Source organism: Nerophis lumbriciformis, linkage group LG37, assembly GCF_033978685.3.
Source record: "Nerophis lumbriciformis linkage group LG37, RoL_Nlum_v2.1, whole genome shotgun sequence".
NCBI lineage: Eukaryota > Metazoa > Chordata > Actinopteri > Syngnathiformes > Syngnathidae > Nerophis > Nerophis lumbriciformis.
Window position 1 is genome coordinate 14960001 of NC_084584.2, and position 21778 is coordinate 14981778.

Here is a 21778-nt window from a genome sequence, read left to right on the forward strand (position 1 = left end):
ATTGATGAAGTCAACGGTGGAGGGAGGTTACATTTGGAATAAGTCACTGCTATGGAAGAGGGAAAAAGTGGGAGTTTGTCGAACTAAATAGTCAAAATAAGATGATAGACTTGTCATTATCAGTCATATTGCTGCAGAAATATGACTGACTTGACAGTTAAAAAAAAAGGGACATTTTTGTGCAGCTGTGAACACGCTGATGTTTGGAGGACTCTGTGTCCTTTTAGGCACTTACATTGTGCAGCTGGTCGCCCACACACACACACACACACACACACACACACACACAAATACACACGAAAACAAGAAAACCAACACATATCACACTAGTTTACATAATTAGAGCAAAACAAACTGAACGAAAAAGCAGGCTTCACTGCACATCGTAAAATACAACTTTGCGCTTTGTTGTGTGTTCGACAGTCAGCGACAGACGTGGGATCTGTAAGTTTGATTGTCTTGTTTTTTTTCAGCGAATAGGCGAAGCTAACACAATGATACTGTTAAAAGGAGTGTAATGTTGGCACTAGCTGGTGTTGTGTCGTCCTCACTCACCCCTTAACGATGTTATCTTTGACCACTGTTGCCTTGGACAGGTGCAAAGCTACGCCACAGCGCCCCCAGGAGTCCTTAGCACAAACGTTAGTCCTGTTTTTGTGTGAATAGAACCAGAAGCATACAATACTGTATACAAGTAGAGATGTCCGATAATGGCTTTTTTGCCGATATTCCAATATTGTCCAACTCCTAATTACCGATTCCGATATCAACCGATACCGATATATACAGTCGTGGAATGAAAACATTATTATGCCTAATTTTGTTGTGATGCCCCGCTGGATGCATTAAACAATGTAACAAGGTTTTCCAAAATAAATCAACTCAAGTTATGGAAAAAAATGACAACATGGCACTGCCATATTTATTATTGAAGTCACAAAGTGCTTTTTTTTTTTTTAACATGCCTCAAAACAGCAGCTTGGAATTTGGGACATGCTCTCCCTGAGAGAGCATGAGGAGGTTGAGGAGGGTGGGGTTGGGGGGTGTATATTGTAGCGTCCCGGAAGAGTTAGTGCTGGGTATTTGTTCTGTTGTGTTTATGTTGTGTTACGGTCCGGATGTTCTCTCGAAATGTGTTTGTCATTCTTGTTTGGTGTGGGTTCACAGTGTGGCGCATATTTGTAACAGTGTTAAAGTTCTTTATACGGCCACCCTCAGTGTGACCTGTATGGCTGTTGACCAAGTATGCCTTGCATTCACTTGTGTGTGTGATAAGGGACGGCGTGGCGCAGTGGAAGAATGGCCGTGCGCGACCCAAGGGTCCCTGGTTCAATCCCCACCTAGTACCAAACTCGTCATGTCCGTTGTGTCCTGAGCAAGACACTTCACCCTTGCTCCTGATGGGTGCTGGTTAGCGCCTTGCATGGCAGCTCCCTCCATCAGTGTGTGAATGGGTAAATGTGGAAGTAGTGTCAAAGCGCTTTGAGTACCTTGAAGGTAGAAAAGCGCTATACAAGTACAACCCATTTATCATTATAAGCCGTAGATGTTATGTGATTTTTTTTTTTAGCACAGGCCGAATCCCACCGGTCCTCCCGGGCACCGATTCACTTAAAATCCAGCGGTACCATCTTAAGGTACCTGAGTACGCCCGGCTGCCGACTCTTTGTACTTGACGATCACTCCAGCAGGACTGAGAGCCAAATTACTTCTAGGTAGAGATGTCTGATAATGGCTTTTTTGCCGATATCCGATATTCCGATATTGTCCAACTCTTAATTACCGATACCGATATATACAGTCGTGGAATGAACACATTATTATGCCTAATTTTGTTGTGATGCCCCGCTGGATGCATGAGACAATGTAACTTTACCATGAATTAATTAACTTAATCGGGTTGATACACACTGTCAAGGATGGTGTGGTGACTGTCTGTGCACCAGTCTCCCCACGTTAAACAGGCATCCTCCATAAAGGGATACACCCCTACCAGGAGGATCGTCATACTCGTTTCGAGTGACCGCCAATGATGATGATTCCACAGCTTTGACCAGAAAGACTTGGAGCAGAGCTGGGTAAATATTTTGACTCTGAGGGCCACATTGAGAGAAAAAATGTGTCGGTGGGGGGGGGCCAGTGTGTATGTGTGTATAAATGATATATACACATTTAGCTGTAAAAATCTGCTGTACTGTGTGTGTGTTTGGGTCAAACTTGCCAACCTTGAGACCTCCGAATTCGGGAGATGGGGGGGGGGTGGCGGGGTTGAGGTGGGCGGGGTTTGGAGGCGGGGTTTGGTGGTAGCGGGGGTGTATATTGTAGCGTCCCGGAAGAGTTAGTGCTGCACGGGGTTCTGGGTATTCGTTCTGTTGTGTTTATGTTGTGTTACGATGCGGATGTTGTCCCGAAATGTGTTTGTCATTCTTGTTTGGTGTGGGTTCACAGTGTGGTGCATATTTGTAACAGTGTTAAAGTTGTTTATACGGCCACCCTCAGTGTGACCTGTATGGCTGTTGACTAGAGATGTCTGATAATATCGGATTATCGGCCGATAAATGCGTTAAAATGTAATATTGGAAATTATTGGTATCGTTTTTTTTTTATTATCGGTATCGTTTTTATTTTATTTTTTAATTAAATCAACATAAAAAACACAAGATACACTTACAATTAGTGCACCAACCCAAAAAACCTCCCTCCCCCATTTACACTCATTCACACAAAAGGGTTGTTTCTTTCTGTTATTAATATTGTGGTTCCTACATTATATATCAATATATATCAATACAGTCTGCAAGGGATACAGTCCGTAAGCACACATGATTGTGCGTGCTGCTGGTCCACTAATACAGTGTTTTTCAACTTTTTTTGAGCCAAGGCACATTTTTTGCGTTGAAAAAATGCGGAGGAACACCACCAGCAGAAATCATTAAAAAAACTAAACTCAGTTGACAGTAAAAAGTTGTTGCCGCAATTGTTGTATACGACTTTAAACCATACCGCCCGAATGCAGCTGAGATAGGCTCCAGCGACCCCGAAAGGGACAAGCAGTAAAAAATGGATGGATGGACTTTAAGTCATAACCAAGCATGCATCACTACAGCTCTTGTCTCAAAGTAGGTGTACTGGCACCACCTGTCACATCACCCCCTGACTTATTTTGAGTTTTTTGCTGTTTTCCTGTGTGTAGTGTTTTAGTTCTTGTCTTGCGCTCCTATTTTGGTGGCTTTTTCTCTTAGTTTGGTGTTTTCCTGTAGCAGTTTCATGACTTCCTTTGAGCGATATTCCCCGCATCTACTTTGTTTTAGCAATCAAGAATATTTCAGTTGTTTTTATCCTTCTTTGTGTGGACATTGTTGATTGTCACGTCATGTTCGGATGTACATTGTGGACGCCGTCTTTGCTCAACAGTAAGTCTTTGCTGTCGTCCAGCATTCTGTTTTTGTTTACTTTGTAGCCAGTTTCGTTCTGCATAGCCTTCCCTAAGCTTCAATGCCTTTTCTTAGGGGCACTCACCTTTTGTTTATTTTTGGTTTAAGCATTAGACGCCTTTTTACCTGCACAATGCCTCCCGCTGTTTCCGACATCTACAAAGCAATTAGCTACCTGCTGCCACCTACTGATACGGAAGAGTATTACACGGTTACTCTGCTGAGCTCTAGTCAGCACCGACACTCAACAACAACACATCATTTGCAGACTGTAATTACTGGTTTGCAAAAAATATTTTTAACCCAAATAGGTGAAATTAGATAATCTCCCACGGCACACCAGACTGTATTTCACGGCACACTAGTGTGCCGCGGCACAGTGGTTGAAAAACACTGCACTAATAATACTAACCTCCTAACAGTTAATTTTACTCATTTTCATTCATTACTAGATTTCTATGTAACTGTTTTTATATTGTTTTACTTTCTTTTTTATTCAAGAATTTTTTTTTAATTTATTTATCTTATCTTATTTTATTTTATTTTTTTAAAGTACCTTATCTTCACCATACCTGTTTGTCCAAATTAGGCATAATAATGTGTTAATTCCATGACTGTATATATCGATATCGGTATCTGTAAGTATCGGATATCGGCAAAAAGCCATTATCGGACATCCCTACTGTTTCTAGTATTTCTATTAGTATTGCATTCACTTGTGTGTGTGAAAAGCCGTAGATATTATGTGATTGGGCCGGCACGCTGTTTGTATGTGTCATGTCTGTGTAATCATGTTTGTTTTAGTCATGTTTTGTTTAGTTATTGGACTCTTTAGTTTCTGGCGTTTCACTCCCTTGTCTTGTTTCCATGATTACCCATTAGTTTCACCTGTTCCACGTTTGGACTCATTGTGCACTCTTGTTTGTCACCATAGCAACCCATTAGTTTTCACCTGTCACGTCACGCACCTATTTCACGTTTTGAGTCACGCACCTGTTTTCGTTAATCATGTCTGTAGTATTTAAGTTCATTGTTTTCAGTTTGTCTGGCTGGTGACATACCACAATTATGCTCTACACACTCTTCATCCTCTTAGATCCTGCTTCATGTCCCATGCCAAAGTAAGTTTTTGTTCCATGTTTATAGTCTTTTTGGTTTCATAGTTTGTTCTCCGCCATTGTGCGCGCCTTTTGTTTACTTCTTTTTTTTGTAGTTATAGTGTTTAAATAAAAATGTACTTACATTCCCGTCTCGCCCGAGCCAACTTTCCGTTGCATCCCGGAAAAGCATACACCCAGGACCAAGTCTTGACAGTATGGACATGACGACAGGTTGTAGAGGACGTTAAAGGCAGTGCCTTTAAGGCACATCCCCAATATTGTTGTCCGGGTGGAAATCGGGAGAAATTCGGGAGAATGGTTGCCCCGGGAGATTTTCTGGAGGGGCACTGAAATTCGGGAGTCTCCCGGGAAAATCGGGAGGGTTGGCAAGTATGCCCTACGTCCGTGTTTTACCGGATATGTACCGCTCCCTCCAGCGGCGTTTTAAATAGTCATTAATTTTACTTTTTGAAACCGATACTGAATATTTCCAATATTACATTTTAAAGCATTTATTGGCATCTCTATATACAAGTATAACAATGCACATTGTGTTTAGGTTATCTTTCTGTTTGCCCCAGCGGGATTAATAACATAATCCCTGCATGATTGCATCGAGGCTGCTTGATGGGTTTTGACCCCCGCATGATGACCCAGAGATTAACCACCGATGGACTCCAGGGCAGATTTATGCGCAGAATCCTATATGATCATGTAGGTCTAATATGGCGGTAAAGTGCATGTGCTTCTTACATTACATGCTTAGAATAAACATGTAGTAAAAGTTAGGACTGTTCATATATTTGCCAGGGGGTTGAAGACTGATACTGATTTGTTTTTCAATATCCAGTCCCCCCCTCGAGTGCCTTCAAGTACCCCCGTTTGAGAACCACTGCTGAACAGCACATAGTACAGGGGGTCCAAACTTTTTTCCACTAACGCAGGGGTCGGCAACCCAAAATGTTGAAAGAGCCATATTGGACCAAAAATACAAAAACAAATCTGTCTGGAGCCGCAAAAAATTAAAAGCCATATTACATACACATAGTGTGTCATGATATAAATTGAATTAAGAGGGCTTAAAGGAAACTAAATGAGCTCAAATATACGTACAAATGAGGCATAATGATGCAATATGTACATATAGATAGCCTAAATAGCATGTTAGCATCGATTAGCTTGCAGTCATGCAGTGACCAAATATGTCTGATTAGCACTCCACACAAGTCAATAACATCAACAAAACTCACCTTTGCGCATTCACGCACAACATCAAAAGTTTGGTGGACAAAATGAGACAGAAAAAGAAGTGGCATAAAACACGTCCTAGAAAGTCGGAGAAGGTTGTACATGTAAACCAGTGGTTCTTAACCTGGGTTCGATGGAACCCTAGGGGTTCGGCGGAGGTCAAGACACACCCGACTCATCGTGTAAATAAAAACTTCTCCCTATCGGCGTATTACGGATACGGCAACAGCAGAAGTCAGACTGATTTGCAGGTGTGTAATTTGTTGTGAGTTTATGCACTGTGTTGGTTTTGTTGTTTGAACAAGGTGATGTTCATGCACGGTTCATTTTGTGCACCATTAAAAAAACATGGTAACACTTTAGTATGGGGAACATATTCACCATTAATTTGTCATGTCTGTGTAATCATGTTTTGTTTTAGTCATGTTTTGTTTTGTTTAGTTATGGACTCTTTAGTTTCTGGCTTTTCACTCCCTTGTCTTGTTTCCGGTTACCCATTAGTTTCACCTGTTTCACGTTTGGACTCATTGTGCACTCTTGTTTGTCACCATAGCAACCCATTAGTTTTCACCTGTCACGTCACGCACCTGTTTCACGTTTTGAGTCACGCACCTGTTTTCGTTAATCATGTCTGTAGTATTTAAGTTCATTGTTTTCAGTTTGTCTTTCTGACGACATCCCGCATTCATACCCCTGTCACACTCTGTCTACCTCTGCGCACTTCATGCCATGTCCAAGTAAGTTTTTTCTATTAATGCCACAGTTAGTGTTTTTGTTTAATTGTTCACAGTTTTTTGCCCACGTGCAAGTCTTTTTGTTTCGTTAGTCAAGTTTGTACTTCCGCCTTGAGCGCGCTTTTTGTTCCTTTGAGTGTTATAAATAAATATGTATTCACCTTCACGCCACATCTGGTCCAAATCTTTTGCACCTCGGGAGAACAAACCACGCCACAGTCCTAGTCATGACATAATTAGTTGCTTATTAACATGCAAATTAGTAACATATTGGCTCTTAACTAGTCATTATTAAGTACTTATTAATGCCTTATTCGGCATGGCCTTATTATAACCCTAACCCTCTAACCCTGGCCCTAACCCTAACCAAATAATTCTAAATTAAGTCTTTGTTACTTAGAATATGTCCCCCATACTAAAGTGTTACCAAAAACATACAACTTTGTCTTGAATTTGAAAAAAAAAACCCAACATTTTATTTTTCACTAAAGAAGGGTTCGGTGAATGCGCATATGAAACTGGTGGGGTTTGGTACGTCCAACAATGTTAAGAACCACTGATGTAAACAAACTACGGTGAGTTCAAGGACCGCCAAAATTAGTAGGACAAAACGGCGCTCGCCAAATACTCGAATCAGTGAAGCATGTTTAATACAAACAGTGTGATTTCTAACAATTAGGGAGGTTTGGGTCATGTTTGTCCTCCTACAGAAACCATATTAACACAAAAAATATATATTTTCCCCTCATCTTTTCCCATTTTTCATACATTTTTTAAAAAGCTCCAGAGAGCCACTAGGGCGGCGCTAAATGGAGCTGCGGGTTGCCGATCCCCGCACTAAGGGCTGCACACCAACAGATTAATACATGCGCGGGCCCCCATCCATTCATTTTCTACCGCTTGTCCCTTTTTTTGGGGGTCGCGGGGGGGGGGGGGGGGGGTGCTGGAGCCTATCTCAGCTGCATTCGGGCGGAAGGCGGTGTACACCCTGGACAAGTCGCCACCTCATCGCAGGGCCAACACAGATAGACAGACAAAATTCACACTCACATTCACACACTAGGGCCAATTTAGTGTTGCCAATCAACCTATCCCCAGGTGCATGTCTTTGGAAGTGGGAAGAAGCCGGAGTACCCGGAGGGAACCCACGCAGTCACGGGGAGAACATACAAACTCCACACAGAAAGATCCTGAGCCCGGGATTGAACTCAGGACTACTCAGGACCTTCGTATTGTGAGGCACATGCACTAACCCCTGTACCACCGTGCTTCCCGGGTCTCAGTCCAAATCAGTCATATTTTTTAAATATTACTATTTAATCTCTTGATCAACTTCAGGTCTATTTGTCTATATAAAGTAAAAAAAAAAAAAAAAAAAAGTGGCCGGAATGAGTTTCCTCTGTCAGGTGGCAGGGCTCTCTCTCCCTTAGATAGGGTGAGAAGTTGCCATTCGGGAGGAGCACAGAGTAAAGATGATGCTCCTCCATGTCGAGAGGAGCCAGATGAGGTGGTTCGGGCATCTGGTCAGTTGAATTTAAAGTTAAAGTACCAATGATTGTCACACACACACACACACTATGTGTGGTGAAATTTGTCCTCTGCATTTGACCCATCCCCTTGTTCACCCCCTGGGAGGTGAGGGGAGCAGTGGGCAGCAGTGGTGGCCGCGCCCAGGAATAATTTTTGGTGATTTTACCCCCAATTCCAACCCTTGATGCTGAGTGCCAAGCAGGGAGGTAATGGCTCCCGTTTTTTATAGTCTGACTCGGCCGGGGTTTGAGCTCCACAACCTACCGATCTCAGAGCGGACACTATCCACTAGGCCACTGAGTCAGGATGCCTCCCCAAGCACCTCCCTGGACGAAGAGGGAAACATGGGCTTCTCTGCTTCGGCTGCTGCCCCCGCGACCCAACCTCAGATAGGTAGAATTGTTATTTATTTATGGATGGATATTTTATGCCTTTCTCGTCAAAGAAAACCCTTCATTTCATGGCAAAAAAAAAAAATGCAATATTTTCCCAATTTTCTCTTTAAAAAACATTTTTTTATGCCGAAAACACAAAATATGGAATATTTTCCACCTTGTTAAAAAAATAAAATAAAATCCTATTTTTTATGTCAAACCCACAAAATGTACAGTATTTCCCCCATTTTAAAACAAATATAAACCTGTTTATGGGGCGGCATAGCTCGTTTGGTAGAGTGGCCGTGCCAGCAACTTGAGGGTTCCAGGTTCGATTCTTGCTTCCGCCATCCTAGTCACTGTGTCCTTGGGCAAGACACTTTACCCACCTGCTCCCAGTGCCACCCACACTGGTTTAAATGTAACTTAGATATTGGGTTTTACTATGTAAAGCGCTTTGAGTCACTAGAGAAAAGCGCTTTATAAAAAAACTACAAAATATGCAATATTTTGCCCAATTAAAAAAAAAAAGGAAAACCCTGTTTTATTGCCAAAAACACAAAATACATGCAATAATTTCCCCAATATTTTCTGTCAAGAAAACCCTGTTTTTATTGCAAAAACTCAAAATATGCAATATTTCCCCCCCAAAATGTAATATTTGATGTGAAGTATTTGGAGCCTTAAATATTAATTCATAATTCATCATAAGTTTTTGAGCAATGACAGTTTAAAAAAATAAAAAATAAATAAATTCTTGGGGATTCAAAAGTGCCCCACTCCTAAAAGTGTTAAGTCATATATTTAAAAAAACAAAACAAAACTTCAAACATTTAATTGTCTTGAGATCAACTTCAGGTCGTTTTTAGTATTTTCAAAAAATTGTTTTATGCCCTTCTTGTCAAAGAAAACTTTTTTCCTGTAGCAAACACAGAATATGCAATATTTCCCCCAAAAAATATTTCAAAGTGCAATATTTGATAGGGCAATAATTCATAACAACATTGATTTGAATTATTGTTTTTGGAGCAATAATTTTTTTTAAAGATCTTGGCATCTTTGTGTTATTAGTCAACATTGCAACTTTTCCCCCCCCGCATTTCACCTGTTTGCTCTTTTATTCCACGTTTTTATATTTTTTTGTTTAGTTAGTTTAATAGTATTTTTAGAATGTGTCGTTAAATATAGCTACATTTTCTATTCTATAGAAAATGTATTTAATCAGTTGCACGTGTTGGCCTATAGATGGCAGTATGTACTCTCCAGCTATCAAGTCCGCTGGCGCCAGTTAATCAGGATGTAATGCCTCTGGTCGCCAACAGGGGGCGCGCCAGCCCCAGTTTTCCCTGGATCCTTGTTAGCTCGCCGGCTAGCTTAGCGGGCTAACCTAGCATTCGGCCACCGGGTTTGAGATTCCTGCGGCGGCGTAGCTTCCTGACGTGGCCGGCAGAGAGGGATGGAAGACAGCCACCGGAGGCTGGAGGAGGAGGGACAGAACGGCAAAGAAAGACACCCATTCAAACGGAGGTCGGCGTAAGAGCGGCCATTTCAGCCGGGAAGCACCGGGACGCTCTCCTTAGGATCCACGCTGACGTACGCAGCCGGGGAGAGGAAGCGCGGGTCCGGATACAATTCGGCCCGAACCCTCCGCTCAGCGTGGGACGGAAACGGACTCGCTTGTCCTTCACTTGGCGTTGTCTCTTCTGGGGCGTGTGGGCTGAGCCCCGTCCCCCCAGCACACGAAACAGCTGTCGCCGGTGAATGGTGGTGTATATAAGACAGGACTCCTCGGCGGGACACGCCGAGCTATGTGACCGAGTGTCGGCCAACACGCTCACAGGACGCCGGTGATGGATAAATAACATTTATGTAACCTTCATCCTACATTTTCACCCCTCAAGGCGACTGTTGTGCTTTTACGCTCCCATATTGACGGTTTGCTGGGCTGGTGTTTCTCCCCCCCCCCCCCCCGCGAGTTACCGGCCCTTATCGGGCTAATTGGAAAAAGACAGCCGGGCCCCGAGCACCATGGCGGGATTCATACCTGGGCTGCTGCCCACCAACCATTCCCAGGAGAAGCAATTCGCACAAGCCTATGAAGACGTATTGGAACGATATAAAGGTAAAATGACGTAAAATACACGCATCATTTCCTACCCACGCAGACGCTGGAAATACTATAATACCCACTTTTGATTGTCACCGTCAATGACTGAGTTAATTAGGTGTACAACTGAGTTAATTAGGTGGCATTTGTTGCAGCTCTTTGTAACAACTACATCCACAACTGGAAGAGGTAATTCCTGAAGGAATTGGGTGTGAACGCTCCAATGCTGAAGTTTAACTGAAATCCTGGAATGTTTTTAGAATTGTTGAAGTAGAGCACACAATTCCTGAACAGGCTGAATATTTTGAAGTTGGCAGTTTGAATCAGATGAGAAATGAGGGAATTTTGGAACTGTTTTTAAAAAAAATTTTTAATCAATCCAACAAAACAATACACAACAATACCATAATAATGCAATTCCAAAACCAAACCCGACCCAGCAACATTCAGAATAGCAATAAACAGAGCAATTGAGAGGACACACAAACATGACACAAAACAATCCAAAAGCAGTCAGACAAAAATGAATATTAAGTATCAATATTAATAACAATTTCAACATAGCAGTGATTGAAAATCCCTAATTGACATTATCATTACAGACATTTATAAACAATAAAAACTTTTTTTTTTTAAATTTAAAAAAAGAACAATAGTGTCACAGTGGCTTACACTTGCATCGCATCTCATAAGCTTGACAACACATTGTGTCCAATATATTTGGTTCATTTAATAGTTAAAACAAATTTAAATAATGGATCCCATATTTTGAAGAATATCCCATTGAGTTAAATGGGGATTTACCAAAAAATTGGGGAATTTCGGGAAAAGCGTGAATTGTTTTTAAAATGGTTAAAACAACTTTAATGGTCTGAATGAGTTGAAATGGTTGGTGTTAATTTTTTTCAAATCGGTCGAGAAATGTTGAAGTAGTAACATGTTGAGTTTAAAAAATTGTATTACGGAATTTTGGGGAAACGGGGAATTTTTCCAGTTCAAAAAACAACTTCGTTTTTTGTCCTAATTAAGAGGAATGTTTTGACCGTGGAACGGTTGAAGTGGGTGGAAAAATGTGGGAGGAGTAGTCGCCAGAGAAAAGGGTGAAAATAAGGCTTTGGAAAACCAGGAATTCTGGAAAATCCTAAAAAAAACTTGAACTTGGAAAAAGGGTAGTTTGAATTTCCAGAATGGTGGAATTGATTGAAGGTGGGATGGTTTGAATTGGTTGAAACATGTGGAAATGGTGAAAGTGTGAAAAATAGCCAATTCGTTTTGAATGGGAAAAATGTCCAGGAAAACCTAGATTTCTGGGAAATCCTGGAATTTTTTGAACTCGGAAAAAGGGTAGTGTGAATTTCCAGAATGGTGGAATTGGTTGAAGGTGGGATGGTTTGAATTGGTTGGAAAATGTGGAAATGGTGAAAGTGTGAAAAATAGCCAATTTATTTTGAATGGAAAAAATGTCCCGAAAAACCTGGAATTCTGGAAAATCCTGGAATTTTTTTAACTTGGAAAAAGGGTAGTTTGAATTTCTAGAATGGTGGAATTGGTTGAGGTGGGATGGTTTGAATTGGTTGAAAAATGTGGAAATGGTGAAAGTGTGAAAAATAGCCAATTTATTTTGAATGGAAAAAATGTCCCGAAAAACCTGGAATTCTGGAAAATCCTGGAATTTTTTGAACTTGGAAAAAGGGTAGTTTGAATTTCCAGAATGGTGGAATTGGTTGAAGGTGGGATGGTTTGAATTGGTTGAAAAATGTGGAAATGGTGAAAGTGTGAAAAATAGCCAATTTATTTTGAATGGGAAAAAAGTCCCGGAAAACCTGGAATTTCTGGGAAATCCTGGAATTTTTTTGAACTCGGAAAAATGGTAGTTTGAATTTCCAGAATGGTGGAATTGGTTGAAGGTGGGATGGTTTGAATTGGTTGATAAATGTGGAAATGGTGAAAGTGTGAAAAATAGCCAATTTATTTTGAATGGGAAAAAAAGTCCCGGAAAACCTGGAATTTCTGGGAAATCCTGGAATTTTTTTGAACTCGGAAAAATGGTAGTTTGAATTTCCAGAATGGTGGAATTGGTTGAAAAATGTGGAAATGGTGAAAGTGTGAAAAATAGCCAATTTATTTTGAATGGGAAAAAAAGTCCCGGAAAACCTGGAATTTCTGGGAAATCCTGGAATTTTTTTGAACTCGGAAAAATGGTAGTTTGAATTTCCAGAATGGTGTAATTGGTTGAAGGTGGGATGGTTTGAATAGGTTTAAAAATGTGGGAATAGTGAAAGTGTGAAAAATAGCCAATTTATTTTGAATGGGAAAAAAAGTCCCGGAAAACCTGGAATTTCTGGGAAATCCTGGAATTTTTTTGAACTCGGAAAAATGGTAGTTTGAATTTCCAGAATGATGGAATTGGTTGAAGGTGGGATGGTTTGAATTGGTTGAAAAATGTGGAAATGGTGAAAGTGTGAAAAATAGCCAATTTATTTTGAATGGGAAAAAAAGTCCCGGAAAACCTGGAATTTCTGGGAAATCCTGGAATTTTTCTGAACTCGGAAAAATGGTAGTTTGAATTTCCAGAATGGTGGAATTGGTTGAAGGTGGGATGGTTTGAATTGGTTGAAAAATGTGGGAATAGTGAAAGTGTGAAAAATAGCCAATTCATTTTGAATGGGAAAAATGTCCCGAAAAACCTGGAAATCTGGGAATCTTTGGAATTTGTCAAGGGAAAGCCCGCAGTTTGAAGTTTGACCGGTTTGAATCAGGTGAAAAATTTGGAAGGTAATACGTGCCAAAAGCTGGAGAATATTAATAATAATACGTTTAAATAGATGATTTTTGGTGTAGAAAACCATACAGTATGTGTGAATCCTTTGGAGCATTCACACAATAATAAGCATTATTAATAATGATGCATTAAGACCTCAATCAAAAGAGAGCGTTCCTATCTTGGAACAGTTTATTAAACTGCTCTTATATGCATGTGTATCTAATGCAATGCTCACTGCTGATGTTCGAGATGAAGAATTGTGCCCTGTGGGCCAAATCCAGGCAATGAATGACATCAGAGCGAGTCACGAGTTCAGTTCAAACTTGTGAGCCATGTTTTTGCAGTAAGTATTTAAAAACTGCAAAGTGCATTTGTCATGTTGAGGATCTTTGATTAGTATTTTTGCAGTGTGTCCTTAAAAATAACAGAGCCCTTCTGAAGTGCTGTCATCGAGATTTTTTTTTGCAGTTCCTTCTTCTCGTGTTACTGTCACAGAGTGGAGCTTGGACTGGTGTTTTGCATTTGGTCACAAAAACAGCAGAGCATTCCTGTCATATGGAGGATCTTTGACTGGCGTTTGTGCACTCGTAGGTCCCGAAATCAGCAAAGTATCTTTAAATTCATCATTTGTTTTATTTCAAGCCGTTACAGCTATTCATGTGCAAAGGTGAACAAGTGAAGGCATGGCACAGGTAAAGCAAAAGGAATACATCGAGCATATGTAGTGGATAAAGTTAACAGGATGAGCTAACATGAAAGGTTAGAGTAGGGCTATTCAACTCCGGCCAGGGAATGACGACACAATCAACACCCTAAGTTCAGTTCAAAACTTGGGAGACAAACATTTTTGCAGAAAATTCCGAAAAAAACCAGACTGCTACTGTTGTATAGAGCAGTGTTTTTCAACCACTACTAGTGTGCAGTGAGATACAGTCTGGTGTGCCGTGGGAGATTGTGTAATTTCATCTATTTGGGTTAAAAATATTTTTTGCAAACCAGTAATTATAATCCGCAAATAATGTGCCGTTGTTGAGTGTCTGTACTGTCTGGAGATCAGGAGACTTACCACGTTATACTCTTCCATATCAGTAGGTGGCAGCAGGTAGCTAATTGCTTTGTAGATGTCGGAAACAGCGGGAGGAAGCGTGCATGTAAAAGGTATCTAAAGCTTAAACCAAAAATAAACAAAAGGTGAGTGTCCCTAAGAAAAGGCATTGAAGCTTAGGGAAGGCGTAAAATTGAACTGGCTACAAAGTAAACAAAAACAGAATGCTGGACGACAGCAAAGACTTGCTGTGGAGCAAAGACGGCGTCCACAAAGTACATCCGAACATGACATGACAATCAACAATGTCCCCACAAAGAGGGATAAAAACAACTGTAATATTCTTGATTGCTAAAACAAAGCAGGTGTGAGGAATAGCGGTCAAGGAAGACATGAAACTGCTACAGGAAAATACCAAAGAAAAGAGAAAAAGCCACCAAAATAGGAGCGCAAGACAAGAACTAAAACACTGCACACAGGAAAACGGCAAAAAACTCAAAATAAGTCACGGAGCGATGTGACAGGTGGTGACAATACACCTACTTTGAGACAAGAGCTATATTGATCCATGCTTGGTTATGGTTTAAAGTCATATCCAACAATTGTGCCAACAACTTTTTATTGTCAATATCGGCTGCTGAGTTTAATTTTGTAATGATTTCTGCTGGTGGTGTGCCTCCGCATTTTTTCAATGAAAAAAATGTGCCTTGGCTCAAAAAAGGTTGAAAAACACTGGTATAGAGGAACTTGGACCACTGTAAACACATTGGCAGATCCTTGCATTGACATGTTAACCTTGCTAGGAAACAGACCACTGGGGTTCGAACTTGTGATTTACATAACTGAGTCGTTCCTCAAGCAACCCCTTAAGGTCCTCTCCTCATTCTTTCCATAATGTGATGTATGCAACTAAGGTGTTGCTGTTTCCTTCAGATGCAGTCAGCAGTCATTTGTTCAACTTCTTCAGTTATACTAGTGGTGTTCCTCAAAGTTCCATCTTAAGTCCTCTGTATTTCTTCATTTGGGTTATTGAAGGCCAGGCAAGGCAAGTTTAATTATAGAGCAGAATTTGTACACAAGGCAATTCAAAGTGCTTTACAGAAAATTACAAGAAGGAAAAAATAAATATATAAAATCTTAAGAATAATTCAAATTAAAATCTGAAAATAAAATAATCATTAAGACAAACACAATTCAAATCAATGAAAGAGTGTAGATAAAATACTTTCAGTTGTCATATACATAATTAAGTAAGTGTTTTCAGCTTGGATTTGAACATTGAGGCCCATCTCACATCTTCTGGAAGACTTCCAGAGTTTAGAAGCATAAAACTGAAACACAGTCTCACCATGGTCGGTCCTGACTCTGGGCACCAGCACGAGACCACTCCCTGAGGTTCTCAGAGCTCGGGATGGTTCGTATGGTTCTAACATGTCAGAGATGAACTTTGGCACAAGACCACGAAAGACTTGCACACAAGCAGGGCTGTGTTAAAGTCTATTCTCTGAGCAACAGGAAGCCGGTGCAGTGACCTAAGCACTGAACTATAATAGTCATGTTTCCTGGTTCTACTCAGGACTCGAGCAGCAGCATTCTGGATATACTGCAGATGCTTTGCAGAGAGAAGGCCATTACAGCTGGAGACAAATGCATGGATTAGTCTCCGAAAGTCTCATATTTTAGACAATATTCCTCTGATTTTGGCAATGTTTTTTTAACTGGTGGGTTCAGTCGAAATTTTTTTTGAAAAGTTCAATTTAAAAAAAATTCTAGAATGCTTTGACTAGCTTTTTTGCAGATGGTCCTTAAAAACAGCAGAGCGCTCCTGTAACTCCGACAAAATAAATAGACCAAAATCAAATGTCTACTGTAGAGGAGGCTGGTACTCCGGAATACAGAATAACACTAATAGTGAAGAGAGAAGTCCGGTCCTTAACTTTCTGGAAATGTGGCCCCCAAAACAATTAAGTGGAATATCCCTGGGGTTAAGGTGTTTCTTTTGGAATGGTAAATAATAGAATCCAAATTAGCTCCAGAGAAATACCTTGATGTTGTTTGTTTGAGGATCTTTTTGTGGAAACAAAACATGGCCCCCTTTGCCTCCTTCCGCACTAGTTTGGGCTCCTCTGGCGCGGCGACCCCTGCGGCCTTTTGTATAATCACTTGTGTACTTTTGGACACGCCAGAGGAAACAGTTTTATGGAGTCTCCCCGCCGGCCCCGCGTCAGGGAATTTTTCTTCGCTCACCCAGCCGGCCTCATCCGTCACCGTGTGTTTGTGCTGTAAATATCAAAGCCGCTCCTGTGAACGCCAGGGTAAATGTCGAGTCTTTTGAAATGTTTGTGGATGAAGAGCGTGAGGGACTTTGGTCTTTCCTCTTTATTTTATTTTTTTTAGCTGTGATGTTTCATAAGCCCGGTGACAGGGGTTCTTTGAAAATGAATGCCGCCTCTCTCATTGTGTGTGTGTGTGTGTGTGAGTGTGTGTGTGTGTGTGTGTGTGCGTGACAGCCAGTAGGCTCAGGTCACAAGTGAGGATGCTGATGAAAAGGCTTTTTAATTATTGATCGTGCTAATGAAACCAAACTCCTCTGGGTTTGTGTGTGTGTTCTTGTATTTCCACCCTTCTTGAGACATCAACAAGGAAAAGTAGCTTCCATATGAGGACCGGTGAAAAAGTTAGGACATAAATCATGGTCCCAATACGGAAAACCATTGCATCTAATACAGAATGTCTCATCTGGTGGTGAAATCTATCAATTAGGGTGGTCCCAAAAAGGAGGGATTTTTCAAATTGACTGTGTCGGTTTTAAAAGTGCTGCCCCTCTGGTGAACATATGAAATAACAAGTGTGTGTAAAAATTTGAAGTGCTCCCCCTTTGGCCAATATATGTAATAACAAGTGTGTGTAAGAAATTTAAATGGAAAAAATTAATTAAAAAAAAGAAAAGAAAAAATGCATGTAGAGACATACTGTAATAACTTGAAGTAAATAATGAAGATTAAAAAAAACAATTACCGTATTTTTCGGACTATAAGTCGCAGTGCGACTTATACTCAGGAGCGACCTATGTGTGAAATTATTAACACATTACCGTAAAATATCAAATAACATTATTTAGCTCATTCACGTAAGAGACTAGACGTATAAGATTTCATGGGATTTAGCAATTAGGAGTGACAGATTGTTTGGTAAACGTATAGCATGTTCTATATGTTATAGTTATTTGAATGACTCTTACCATAATATGTTACGTTAACATACCAGGCACGTTCTCAGTTGGTTATTTATGCCTCATATAACGTACACTTATTCAGCCTGTTGTTCACTATTCTTTATTTATTTTAAATTGCCTTTCAAATGTCTATTCTTGGTGTTGGATTTTATCAAATAAATTTCCCCAAAAATTGCGATTTATACTCCAGTGCGACTTATATGTTTTTTCCCCTTATTTATTATGCATTTTCGGCCGGTGCGACTTATACTCCGGAGCGACTTATACTCCGAAAAATACGGTACAAAAAAAACCTATTAACTAAAAGCCTACCTTTTTTATATTTGCATAGTATTTATATATTAATGTTGTAAATATAAAACTTTATATATCTAGAAAGGGTAGTCCTCGAGAGGTAGGCATTTTTCGGAGGTCTCAAGAAGGTAACAAATACAAGAATGTGTGTACGCGCTCCTCTGACATTTCGCTTGTGTACAGCTTTTTTCTCGAGAAGCCATGGCAACACTTTGCTCGACCCATTCCTTATGCGCACATGAAGCTTCCTGTCCCAAAACGCCTGCAGAGTTGCAGGATATTTTCCCCGCACAGTTGAAGAATATAAAATAAAAAAGGGTAAATCATGATTTTCTGGCCCCCCGAGCCGCAGCCGCTCAAACCGACGCATGCCTCAAAGTGATTAGTTTTTATGTGTCTGTGATTAGAAAGTAGTTAATTGTAAATGATGAGGGGCATTAATGTTCCTCATGAGGCAAACGGCAGGTCAGCCGTGATGATCACACACACACACACACACACACACACACACACACACACACACACACACACACACACACACACACACACACACACACACACACACACACACACACACACACCACTAATTATGTTGGCAAGCTACACCGTCTCATTTTGAAGTTGAGAATATTAGGTTAAGCTGTGTATTATGTTTTACGTCTAATTTTTTCCCCCATCCCAGTAAGTTTACAAGCTGTCCATTTTGACAACAAACCTGCATATTTAGCTAAAATAAGAGGTATGGTCTGTCATTTCCGTACACGTTTTCCAAAAAAAAAAGTTTTGTCTTTGCTTCTGCTCTTCTTCCTGTCCACTTGGCTCTTTGGACATGAATTTGATTGCATGATAATTGCATGTAGTATATATAGAGCGATAGACACACATTCAATATCAATAAAAAATCAATTCGATAAAACATTGTATCTTTTTTTTTTCTTCTTCGTCGGAAGAAAACAGAAGTTGCACGAACAAAGGCACCTTAGCCGCGCTCACCCTTTAGAGCACAGCTGTAACTTCCTGGCACTAATCCTGCAGAAAATAGTTCTTCTCAGGTTTTTCTATGTTTACATTTTTACACTTAACACCATTTTGCTACACTTAATTAAGCATTTCTGACATGTTCCTTATTTTTGCACCTTCATTTTAAGTAGAGATGTCCGATAATGGCTTTTTTGCCGATATTGTCCAACTCTTAATTACTGATTCCGATATCAACCAATACCGATATATACAGTCGTGGAATTAACACATTATTATGCCTAATTTTGTTGTGATGCCCCGCTGGATGCATTAAACAATGTAACAAGTTATGGAAAAAAATGCCAACATGGCACTGCCATATTTATTATTGAAGTTACAAAGTGCATTATTTTTTTAACATGCCTCAAAACAGCAGCTTGGAATTTGGGACAGGCTCTCCCTGAGAGAGCATGAGGGGGTTGGGGGGGCGGGGTTGAGGTGGGGGGAGGCTAGGCGGTAGCGGGGGGTGTATATTGTAGCGTCCCGGAAAAGTTAGTGCTACAAGGGGTTCTGGGTATTTGTTCTGTTGTGTTTATGTTGTGTTACGGTGCGGATGTGTTTGTCATTCTTGTTTGGTGTGGGTTCGCAGTGTGGCGCATATTTGTAACAGTGTTCAAGTTGTTTGTACGGCCACCCTCAGTGTGACCTGTATGGCTGTTGACCAAGTATGAATTGCATTCACCTGTGAGTGTGAAAAGCCGTAGATATTATGTGATTGAGCCGGCACGCAAAGGCAGTGCCTTTAAGGTTTATTGGCGCTCTGTACTTCTCCCTACGCCCGTGTACACAGCGGCGTTTTAAAAAGTCATACATTTTACTTTTTGAAGCCGATATCGATAATTTCCGATATTACATTTTAAAGCATTTATCGGACATCTCTAATTTTAAGAGTTTATTGCTAAGTGTCCAATGTGATTTTACACATTTGTGTTTAAATTGATTGTTTTCCATGCTTGTGTTGACATTTCCTTTCTGCTTTGATAGCTGAGGGGATTATAATCAGAGGAAGGTTACGTTTGAAATAAAAATGTTGACGTTTAAATATATTTTTATACTGGTCCCTATCCTAAAATATCATTAATCATCGATATCGACCAATATAGAAGACTTATATCGTGATAGTGTTAAGCTATATCGCCCAGCCCGGGTGTCAGCCGTGTGTCACTCATGGCAGTTGCCGGCAAGAATAGTCTTGACAAATGTGAACTTGGCGTCGCTCTCTCCTGTGGAATTGCTTGACTGAAAGAGTAGGAGGGACATGCGATACGTCTTAAATCATTCACAGGAGGGGGAAGGGGGGTTTGTGCCATGTGTCTGTTAAAGTGCGTGTGTGTCCCTCGCGTGTTTGTGTTGATGTGCGCTGCCGACACACAACAATGACAGGATGTCTACAGTCATGGCGGCGGGGTCAATTGTGGAAAAACACCAAGTAGGACATGAGGCGAGCACATACTGACTCCGTGGAAAAGCAGGCGTTCACATACAGTATTTACCCATTAAAAAAAAATCTGCTGTGTAAAAATGCGGATTTGTGCTCAGTGTGTAGTTTTTTTTTCAAAGATGAAGCCCAGTGCATGAAAGCTGCTGCGTCAGCCTGCAGAAATCCACGGAGAACCAAAGGAAGTCTGGCAGGAAGGACAACAATTGGAAAATTAATACGAAAAAGAATTCCACTGCAGTAACTGTGCCCTTTACCAATATAGATTCCAGAAGTGTGTGTGAGAGAGACTGTGCAGTAGTGTCAGTTTGACTTTCAACTGCCTAATGGATTTGTTACCTGAGAAACAGTGCTAACAAATTAGTTCATGACATCCAAGGCTGCGTTCACTCTGCAGGTGAATTTTACCAATATTTTTTCCACGTCTTTATCTTCATGGGAGTCATTTGTTCTGACAAAATTGAAGTAAACTGAAATAGAGTAAGTATGAAGATTGTACACCAAATTGTTGTATACTATTTACATAATTACCTACTCAGTGGCCTAGTGGTTAGAGTGTCCGCCCTGAGATCGGTAGGTTGTGAGTTCAAACCCCAGCCGAGTCATACCAAAGACTATAAAAATGGGAACCATTACCTCGCTGCTTGACACTCAGCATCAAGGGTTGGAATTGGGGGTTAAATCACCAAAAATTATTCCCGGGCGCGGCACCGCTGCTGCCCACTGCTCCCCTCACCTCCCAGGGGGTGAACAAGGGGATGGGTCAAATGCAGAGGACAAATTTTGCCACATCTAGTGTGTGTGTGACAATCATTGGTACTTTAATTACCAGTTATAAGTGCATTTAATGTACTATGTTTACATAATATTCACATTATATTTAATGTACCATATTTATTTACATTATATTGAATAATCTACAGAACTGTCAGAAAAAAATCCATTCACTGCCTACAATTGCATGCCTTTTAAACTTTAATATTGTCTGAGCATGCAAAAAATATTATCTAATTATATAATGCATAGGCAATTGTGTAATATCATGAGGTGATTAAACATTGGAAAAGTACAGAATAGCTTTGTCATCGCACTTAAAAATACAATGGTTTTTAGTACAACCGTCCAAGAGTAGACATACAATATACAGTTACAGGGTATACATAGCAAGGGTGGCGCACCGTAAACCAGGTAGGAAAAGGTAAACCTGAAGGGAGGACGACGAGATAAAAAAAGGCTCCCAAACTAAGCTCCTATGGTTGAAGGGCTCAGTTTGAGACCAGTAAAAAAAAACCTGAGCAACAATAAGCACATATGAAAACATGTTATGTCATACAAAAACTTGAGACTTGCAACAGGGGGCGAGGTGGCGCATCCGGTCTGAAGCTGGTACTTTTACAGGCACCGACCAAATCCAGTTGGTACTACAAGGTATTGATTCAAGTAATATAAAACAAT

At 40.5% G+C, this 21778-nt stretch overlaps 1 protein-coding gene across 3 annotated transcripts in view; it reads left to right on the forward strand.

The window, feature by feature from the left end:
- The window catches only part of macf1a (microtubule actin crosslinking factor 1a), a 438368-nt gene that overhangs the window by 25813 nt on the left and 390777 nt on the right, over window positions 1-21778 (forward strand). The window lies entirely within an intron of this gene.